Here is an 11,133-nt window from a genome sequence, read left to right as displayed (position 1 = left end):
TCCTATTCCTACTTCCTTGGATGAAAATGTTCCTAATTGGAATTTTCAATCATCTTCATCATTCCCTTAAGTTACAAGATCTTATGAGCCAAAGGCTCCATTTCCATATGCTTTAAAAGAAACTTCGCCTTTTGGGAGGCAAGAAGGAAAAATTTATGACATGATGGATGTGTTTATGCAAGTCAATATAAATCTTCCTCTATTGGATGCAATTAGGCAAATTCCACCTTATGCAAAATTTTTAAAAGATCTTTGCATATAAAAGAGGAAGAGTAAGGGACAAGGCTTTAAAAAAGTGTTTCTCACGGAGCAAGTGAGCTCCATCATTCAACATAACACTCCACTTAAGTTTAAAGATCCCGGTGCTCCGACCATTTTATATGTGATTGGAAATCATGAAGTTCGTAGAGCTCTTCTTGTCTTAGGAGCGAGTGTTAATTTGATTCCTTACTCCGTGTATATCCAAGTAAGTTTGAATGAGTTAAAGACAACCTCGGTGGTACTTCAATTGGCCGATAGATCCGTCAAAACACCTAGGGACATAGTTGAGGACATACTCATCAAAGTTAATAAGTTTTACTTCCCGGTCGATTTTGTAGTACTTGATATCGAACTGGTTGCCAATCCTACCAACCACATCCCAATCATCTTGGGAAGGCCATTTCTTGCCACCGCAAATGCAATAATTAATTATAGATCCGAGGTTATTGACCTTTTTTTTGGTAATATGATGGTCAAGCTTAATGTTTTCAATGCAAGTCGACATCCCATAGATGAAGACGAGTGTTGTCTTATAGATGTGTTAGATAAGGTTGTTGAGGAATCTATTCCTACCATAGTAATGAGACAATCAACCGAGGATAATCTTTTATCTATTGATGAGAGCTGAAAAGTGTGTATTTAAAGCCCTTAAACTTAGGTATTCTAGGGCCTTTATCTATCTTATTTTACCGTTTTATATTGATTTCGTGTTATTTCCATTTTTAGGCACTTATCCCTAAAAGAAGCTAACTTAGCCAAATAAGAGCAAAAAGGAAGCAATTCTGAGATGAATCAAAGAAGAGGAGCAAAGTAGAGCAAAGGAAGAAAAGGGTGAAATTCAGCATCATCAATCGATCTCAGAGAAAAGTTCGATCGATCTAACATGATCGATCTCAGCACTTCAAAGATAGATCCAAGCCTTGATATCATTTTCAGAGATCTCAAAAGTTTGATCGATCCAACTTCCTTCTATGATCGATAGAACATTTTGTCCTTATCAAAATGATTGATCTTATCCAGATGTACCACCCTACCTACCACTTTTGTCCTTTTCCCAAAAATATCTCCGAAATATCTCAGATTTGTCTTTATCCAAAAGAGCACCGCAAGTTGGATCGATCTCAACCTTAGTTCGATAGATCTCAGCCATGTTCGATCGATCCAAGTTTAAGGTTCGATCGATCGAACTTCCTTCAGTACGAAAAAGTTAAATTTCCAGCTCACAAAAGTTGTCCTTTATCTAATCCTTGGGGAATATTTGAATACGACCCCAGCTCATTTTGGGTGTCATTTAACCTACCTATATAAGGATAAGGATTACTTTTTGCATAAGGAGAAGACATTAGAATAGAATATCATTGATCTAGAAAAAATACTTAGGGAGGAAGCAAAGGAAGAGGAGGCTAGAGACACCATTGAAGACTCTTCATCAAACAAGAAGCAGATTTTTTCCATAGAGCTTGCCTTTAAGGGTTGGAGGACATCATCCATGAGTGGCTAGACATCCTCTTGGGGCTAGAGTTAGCCCTAAACATGCTTTCTACATCTTGATTTTGTGTATTATTAAGGGATTTGTGTTGTAATATATGTTTTGACATTTTGATATATATAGATCTTGTTTATTCAAGGATTTATGTGGTTTAATGCTTCCAATTGATCATTTCATTCTATCCATATATCTATGTATGCTAGAATAGATATTCATGTGTTTGTCTCTATTTCTTGTGTTATTGATGCATGTCTATGTGTATTGATGCTATAGATCTAGAGATTGTCAAGACATAGTGCTTAATGGAATGCTCTTGTCATTTGCTTGATGGTTCATACTTATTTCTTGATGGATTGTGCCTCTTCTTTAGTTTAATTTCATGTTAGTAGCTTAATTATAGTGTAGTTGTAGTGTAGTTGTTAGATGGGAGGACAATCCATGCTTGTTGTTTGATGTTCCATACTTTTGAATGCAAGTAGCATATGTCTCTATCCTTGTGGTATGTTTGGATTGTGAGCTTAATGAAAGATTAATGGCTTACTTTGATATATTGTGCTTTTCACCATGTTGCTTAGCCAATATATACTTAATTGGTCATCCTTACTAATTGAATCAACCAAACACACACACACACACACACAAATGTTACAACACATGTTTCCCTCATTAATCACTTGTTAAGGGTGTAGAAAAGCTATGTTTAGTGGTGATCTCTAAACCCCAAGATCTCTCTCTCTCTTACTTACTCTCTATTGCATTTTATTGTTTTTACTTAGTTTAAATTGCATCTTAGTGTAATTAAACAACCAACCAACACTATTTTGACCATTCGACCTACTAGCCCTAATCTTGGTTTCACAACAAAATACGACATCAATCCCTTGGGACGATCCCTACTTGCCCTTGCTATATTTTTAGTGAAAGGTGGTAGTGGCTTCTATAAATGTAAAACTTGGCCCCGCTTAAATCGCACACTGCTAAGCTTAGGGGTGCGGCGGCGCGAACCACCGTGAAGACCAATTTTTGGTGCCGTTACCGGGGATTGATTGATTGGCAACGTCGTATTTGTGAAGTCAATTAGGATTAGTACTCTTTTGATCGTGTCTTTACTTTGTTTTTATTTTCTTTTGTGTTACTTATTGTGTTTGTTCTTGTTTGACTAGGTACATTGAGCTAGGAGCAAGTAAAGGATATTCCAAGCAAAAAGCTAAGCAAGCAAAGAAAAAATGCTAAAATCATAAAAAATTGCTAAGCTAAGCTATTAAATTTGGAGTTGAAGTGCTAAAGGACCTTTGTGAGCTTTTCTTTACTCAAGCCCTTAGTTAAATCGTCGGCCCGCATGGAGGCTTGTATTTCAATCCTTAGTTAAATAGTGAGCCCACATGGAGGCATTTTATTGTTCTTTGCATTAGTGTTTAAAGCATGGGAGTATGGGAACATTGTATGTGGAGGAAGCTTGTTGATTATTAATTTGTTGTGAAGGTGAAGTGTTTGTTGTTATTACTTGTTGTGTTGCATTGTGCATGCATGGTCGTAGATCATTGAGACCCACTCTTGTCCCTTTGAATTTTCATCTTGAATCCATTGTTCGAAACCCTAGGGGAAGAGCTAGTTCTAGTCAATCCATTTCATCAATGGAAGTTAACAATGAGGACCATGTGGAGGACCTTGGTTACATAGACCAACAAGGTATCCTCCATCCCAATGTGTATCATGATAATATGCAAGTTCTATTAGGCATGCCAAGGCCATTCATTCATCAACCACAACAACAAGGCCAAGTTCCATTGGGAATGCCAAGGCCAATCTATGCTCCACCACCTCCCATCATTCAAGGAAATCAAAATCAAGGTGCCCATGTTGCACTTCCAATTCCTAATCCACCTTTTGCTTTAAGAGATCACTATGTTCCTAATGAGTATAATGTACCCACATGCATTCAATTGCCACCATTTAGAGCACATCACTATGAGATCAAACCACAAACCATTCAAATGCTTCCTAACTATCATGAACTTCCAAGTAAAGAACCTTACAAGCATTTGGATGAGTTTCTTGAAGTATGTTCCACCGTGAAATACACGAACATGCCGGAAGAGGTCTTAAGGCTTAAACTTTTTCCATTCACCCTTAAAGACAAGGCAAAATATTGGTTTAACAATCTTAGGCCTTTTTCAATAACTTCTTGGGCGGAAATGCAACAAGAGTTCTTGAAGAAGTACTATCTGGTTCCTAAAACCAATGCCTTGAGAACTTCAATTAGAGAATTCACACATGGGGATGGGGAAACATTTCATGAGGCATGGGAACGCTTTAATGAATTGCTTAGGAAGTGTCCACATCATGACATGCCCAAATGGCAATTAGTTTAATATTTCTTTGAGAGCTTACCGGATAATTACAAGGGCATGGTAGATGCTTCCATGGGTGACTCTTACATTGATAGGCATGAGGATGACGTGTGGCGTCTTTATAAGAGCATGAGTGAAAATTCTTTGCATCGTACTTTATCTTCGAAGAATGGTAGAAATTCTAGTGGTAGGAAGAGTGTTGGCTTATATCAAGTCGACCACTCTAATAAAATTGCCGCCGAAATGAAATCGTTATCTCAAAGGTTTGATCAATTTTTGATCAACCAAAACTCGGCGAATCAAATATCTTCCTTCCCTAACTATTCTCATCATGCATCTAATGAGACATGTATGACTTGTTCAAGTGTTTTACATTTTACTTCCAATTGTCCCTATCGACATGTGCAAAGTGAGCATCATGAACAAACAAATGTTGTTTTTACTAATCAAAGGAACAATCTTTATGGCAATCACTACAATCCTAGTTAAAGGAATCACCCGAATTTCTCTTGGAAAAACCAAGGGGAAGGCTCAAACCCTTCCTAAGGCGGTTTTCAAGGAAAATACATTCCACCTCCAATGCAAAGCTAAGGTTCCCAAGGTTTTAGATCATCATATCAATCACAAGGAAACCAATTTTCTAATTCTCATTTTCCCAACCAATCATATTCCCAAGGAAATGTTAGAAGTCCCGTTTTTGAAGAAAAAGTTTTAACCGCTTTGGGCACTTTAGAGGCCAACACACAATTACTTCATTCTCACTCTCAATCTATTGCTAAGTTAGAAACCCAAGTAGGGCAAATAGCTAGTACTTTGAATGCAAGAGAGAAAGGAAAAATGCCCATGAATGCCCTACCAAAGCAACAACGTGTTGTGGAGACTCATTCCTCATCGGAAGGGCACACAATAAAACATGTCAATGCGGTGACTACCTTGAGAAGTGGTAGGATTGTCGACAACCAAGTGAGTATGTCCAATGAAGAGAGTGAACTGGTGCAACCAAAAGTTGACACCCGTCCCGTTTTATATCATATTCCTGCTTCATTACATGTGCATGACCATACAAATGAGAACATATTGAAAAGTGATTTGAAAAGTGATTTTGAAAGGAAAAATTTGCAAAATGATTTCAAAAATTCTTGTATTGAAGGGACTTTAAAGAAAATTTTGAAAAGGTTTTTGAACCAAAAGCTCTATTTCCGGATGCCTTAAAAGGATCCATTTCAAATGACAAGCAGAAGGCCAAAGAAAATGAAATAATGGACGTGTTTAGGCAAGTGAAAGTCAATCTTCCACTTTTGGATGCAATCAAGTAAATTCCGGCTTATGCCAAATTCTTGAAAGACTTGTGCACCCAAAAGAGGAAGAACAAAAACCAAACACCTAGAAAAGTGGTTTTAACCGAACAAGTAAGCTCAATTTTGCAGCATAACACTCTTCCAAAGTTTATGGACCCTGGTTCACCTACTACTTCATGCATCATTGGTGATCATATCATTAATCGGGCTCTTCTTGACCTAGGAGCAAGTGTTAACCTTCTTCCATACTCGGTATATGTTAAATTAGGCTTAGGAGACTTGAAACCGATATCGGTAGTTTTGCAACTTGCCGACCGATCAATTAAAAAGCTTAGGGGTATCATTGAGGATGTCTTGATTAAAATTGATAAATTCTTCTTTCCCATTGATTTCGTTGTCATTGACACAGAACCGGTCCCCAATCCTAAGAGCCAAATTACCGTTATCCTTGGCCGACCTTTCTTGGCAATTGCAAATGCCAACATCAATTGTAGGACAGGGATAATGAAGATCTCATTTGGCTACATGAAGGTTAAGTTGAATATTTTCAATCCAACCGCTAATTCATTTGACAAGTATGAAGGAGAAGTGGATGTTGTAGAAAACTGTCATGATCTTGATTGTGAAAGAAAAGAGCTTTTGTGTAAGACCAAGATTTCAAATAGTCCATCTTCAACCCTACATTCTAAAAGTGTTGTTTCAAATTCTTGCTATGAAAGGGCATGGAAGCCTAAAGATTGCATTGACCAAGGACCAAAAGTTTATTTGGAGCTTAATCCAATAAGTTCTTCAAAGAACCATTTGTTGGGGGAAGTTCAAAGCATCTATCACCCTATAAAGGAGGGGATGCATTACAAGATATTTGATCCGAGCTAAAAGAGCCCAACGTCTTGCTAGAGACGTTAAAGACTAGCAAAAGCATTTCGTAGGGTGTCAAAACCATATTCCTCCCTTATTTCTATCTTAAATTTTCATTTCTTGCGAAGTCTAGATACTTGTTTTTGGTTCATATGCATTGTTAAGAACTGTGATTAGGATTGCATACATTTTCATGTTGTAATTGAGCATTTTGTATAAGTTCGATCCATCTCAAATGAGAGTTCGATCAATCGAACTTCAGTCTTGCAGCAAACCTGCATCTAAATCACTCTCTGTTTCATCGATCCAAGAAAATCTTCAGATCTTAGTTCTTAGTTAGACCGATTATAAGTCCTTAGATTGATCCAAACATCAAGTTCAATCGATCTTGAATTTCAACACTTGGAAAAATTTTGAGCCTGCATCAACCTGTATATTTTCAGCTCTCTGTCAGATCGATTGAAACATTCCTAGATCGATTTAAAGTTCTTCGATCGATCCAACTTCATTATTGGATCGATCTTGAATTCCAACACTTAGAAAAATTTCTGAACCCAAAAACCTACATATTTTTAGCTCTCTGTCAGATCGATCGAACATTTTGTTCAGATCGATCTCTGTTTTTCATCTCATTGCTTTGACTTTGTTTTGACTTTTTAATTTTAAAATTCCAAAAATATTATTATTATTATTATTTATTTTTTTTTCTTTTCTTTTATTTTCCAAAAAATCCCAAAAAGATTTTATTTTATTTTATTTTAATTCTTCAAAAATCCAAAAAATATTTTCAAATTTTCAAAATTTTTAATTTCAACAAAAAATCTCCAAAAATATTTTCGTATTTTCAATTTTCAATTTTTAATTTTATTTTTAATTTTTCTATTTTCCAAAAATATTAAAAATTTCAAAAATACTTTGAGGAGAGATCATTTTAGTTCGATCGATCTGAGAGTTCAGTTAGATCGATCTGAGATTTCAATGTTAGATCGATCTGAGAGTTCAGTTCGATCGATCTGACTAGTCGGGAAATGTTTTTAAAAATGGAAACCGAGGGTTTGTAGATCGATTCCAAAGATCGATCTAACCCCCTCTCAAACCCTAGGAGCTCGCCGTCACTGCACCCATCCACTCTTTCATCTCCGGCAAATCTCCGGTGACCTCACCCTCATCTCGAATCACTCTCTCTTTTCGTAGCTTCGAGTTCGCATCTCACCCCTTCGCATCTCTACTTCTCTCTCGTCTTGGGTAAGATCCGAATTTTCCTTGAAGATTTAAGCTTCGTTATCATACATACATGCCTTAAAATCTTATATTGATGATGAATCCGCCATTGATGAAGCTTGAACCACTGTGTATGTATATGTATATATATGTATATATGTTTTTTTATTTTTCGTGATTTGTTTTATTTTTTAGAAGTATGGGCTTCATTAAGTGATTAGAATTGATGATTTGTTATGTTGATGGGCCCATGACCTTGTTCGTGAAGGCCCCGTGCCATCCACGTCACAGATCTGTGACTGTTCGTGTTTCACACACAGTCAGATCGATCATTACTATTTCTCAGATCGATCCGGTGAGATCGGTCGAACTTAGTTTCTTAGTTTCTCAAATCGATTAATTGAGATAGATCTCACATTTCTTCTGATCGATCGAACTTCATAGATTTCATTACATATTCCATACATCATATCTTGTGTTCCATGCTACCTCATTTATGCCCAATGCTTGTGATTTTCCACATTAGATGCATTTCATACTGATACTGCTTAGCATGCCTCACATCTTGTCACTTGCATAGATTCATGTTATTTTTCTATTTTGCCTATCATACTTGGCATACATGTTTCTATTTTGTGCTTTAAAATTTCTTAATCTGGCACTGACTTCCTTTTTGGGTTTTCTTTTTATTTTGCAGACCATGACTCAATACAAAACGGTTTCCAAGAGGTAACACGACCCACAGAGACGAGTCAGGCCTAGGACAGAGGAGCCATCAGAGCCCTCTCACAAACAGGAGGAGCCCACTAAGCCCACACCATCTCTATCTCCACCACCAGCTCAACCAGTTGAGGAGTTAGACCAGCCTTTACGTAGATATACACACCTTGCAGTGGCACACGAGTTAGTCTTTGATGTCGACTTCTTCTCCAGATACATTCTTACCCGATCCGCATATGATGATATATTACAGAGAGGCCTTGCAGCCATTCTTGCCCCTGTCACATACCCGGTGTACCCGAAGCTAGTACGATTGTTTTTCCAGAACCTCTGCCCTGCCCCGAGTAACACGGCGGAGCTGAGGGCCTCTATTGATGGCCATCTGATTTCTATTACTGTGGACACATTATCCAGATTATGCCATTGTCCACATGACTGCCCTCTAGAGTTACATGAGATATATCCCAGGCTATACAAGCCTTCATACAAGGACATGGCAGTTTTTCTTACAGGTCACTATGCCGATGGCGAGACCTTCGCCACCCGCACATATTTGCCAGATGACTTACGGTTCTTTGACTCAGTCTTGTTCCGCAACGTCTTCATGGCCGGACACAAGATTCAGTGGAGGGGCGATTATTTGACAACTCTATATGTATTCTATACAAGGTGCTGGATTTCTATCCCTACGCTCATCTGGAGCGTAATAAAGAAGTTCTATGATGACTTCATTAGCAAGGAGTGGCCCAAAAGGGCTAAGTTTCTCCTATTTGGCCACCTCATCAGCCAGATCTTGCTAGACCAGCACTATCCTTTCATCCACAGGAGCGCCCTGAGAGAAAATCCTCTTCCTTTGAGAAGAAAGATTGGGACAAAAGCTACAATTCTCTTATCAAGAGTCTACAGGAGGATGCTATGATAGCAGCAGAGGAGGATGAGGAGGCAGAGTTAGTAGCAGCAGCAGATGCACCAGCAGTGAATGATGGACCAGTCGATTCAGCTGCCGTACACATGGATATTAACTTGGAGCAGCTTGTAGAGGATACAGAGAAGCACTCTCCAGTTGGATCACCCGTTCACGCTGAGGAGCAGGCTCAGGATCACTATTCTTCCGATCCAGCCACACCTGAGGCTCCAACACTATTATACCCCTTGATTCTAGAGCCACGGGTGATCAAGTTCGAGCACAGATCCGAAGGATACCAAACAATTAATATGTAAACAAGCAGAAAATAAAAACTGAATTAAGAATAAATTAATAATACGCTGAAAGAAATCTAAAATAAGAATCCTCAAACTTGAAATAATAAATTAAGTATAATTTAAAACCGTACAACTCGGGAATCCACCTAGTGGACCCCTAATCCCAAAACCTTGTACAAATTTACAGAAATAAAATCCAAAATTAAAATAGAAAGGAAATCCTATGTAATCGGAAGAGTGAATGTCTGTATCTGCATCAACACGATCAAGCTCTAAGCCTGGTACTGTCGAACACCTGAAAAATAATAGAGTGGGTCAGGCCCACATGTAAGTCCTGATCTACTACGATCCAAACAAGAATCCGATACGCAGATACATCTTAGATAGACTCAACAATATCTAGAGTAGTCCATATATGTATATATTACACACTATAGGACGCTCACTAGTCCAATAGGTATGTCTCAGCTTGAGTAGAGATACCATGTAAATCGCACGTAATGTGGTCATGTGTATCTAGACCTACCAGGGAACAAAACCACTGTCTAGTTATCCATCCTAGGCGATATACGCACCCTAACCATGGTTCTGAGACTCAAGCTCATACCATGGCACCATAACATAAATATATAAAGTCAGTTCAAGGTGTGTTATTCAAATAGTTTATTGACCTGGCACATAGTTATAAGTAGGACTTAACTTTTGTAGTTAATCCATCTTATTTTAATATAGGTAGGACTTAGTGTTTGAACTAATCCATCCCCAATATAGGTAGGTCTCATTGTTTTGAACTGAGCCGTCCCTAATATGCCACTGTCCCATACCGGTACATAGATATCCATATAAGTAGGACTTAACCTTTTATAGTTAATCCAACTCATTCCAAAATAGGTAGGATTTAGTATTTTACTAATCCATCCCTAGTATGCCACCGTCCCATACCGGTGCACACAATCCTCCAAACAACATAACTATAAAGACAATAATTGTTATCTATCAACCATTATCCAGAATATGCATAAATACAGTTTAATACATATAACATGACATTAGACATTCATTACAGAACCTAAACATCACATTCCAACCATTTAAATTGTCAATATGAGTCATAGCATTTAAATCCTCCATTTACCATAGTTGACCAAAAATAGTATAAATAGTTATCAACTATATTCCAAAATAAGCACAGATATAATTTCACATTTGTAAAACTAAATCATGCATCCACTAACAGAGTTAGAATCCAAATCCCAGTCCTTTAAATTTGCAAAATAAGATTACACAATCTACCTCCCCAAACAGTGCCATATTAATGCAATGTATAACAGATTTAAGCACCAGTTAATTCCATTTAAGCATACACATATTTAAATTACTATATGTTTACAACACAGCTGAAAATATGATTCTCAATTTAAGAGTTTTCAGAGACATCAAAACTTCAAAAATAATAAGTAACAGAAGCATTCATATCCTCCAACTCGTCCCTAAACTGCTGCAGTTGATCTACAAGATGACTATTAATTTAGTCTAACACAAGCATGGTTAAATTCATGTAATCCATATTAATTATACTCCTATTTAAACATGATTAATCAAAATTAAATCACGTATAAATAATCCTCTAAGTTTCAGAGTTTAAACTGATCAATATTCTAGGTGCAACCTGTAGATTCTTTCCCTAATTGTACATTGCCTCCTCATTAATCCCTTTATGAATTCTTATTTA

General features: G+C 37.3%; 1 pseudogene; it reads right to left on the bottom strand.

Moving 5' to 3' along the window:
- Positions 1 to 4,001: 4,001 nt before the first annotated feature.
- LOC132272091 (small nucleolar RNA R71) lies at positions 4,002 to 4,100 on the bottom strand (annotated as a pseudogene).
- Positions 4,101 to 11,133: the final 7,033 nt, after the last annotated feature.

Source organism: Cornus florida, unplaced genomic scaffold (assembly GCF_030987335.1).
Source record: "Cornus florida cultivar Cherokee Brave unplaced genomic scaffold, ASM3098733v1 CherokeeBrave_3.0.0_Hap2_Chr08, whole genome shotgun sequence".
Classification (NCBI taxonomy): Eukaryota; Viridiplantae; Streptophyta; class Magnoliopsida; order Cornales; family Cornaceae; genus Cornus; species Cornus florida.
The sequence above is the reverse complement of the archived record's forward strand: the minus strand, read 5'-3'. Positions and strand labels throughout refer to the sequence as shown.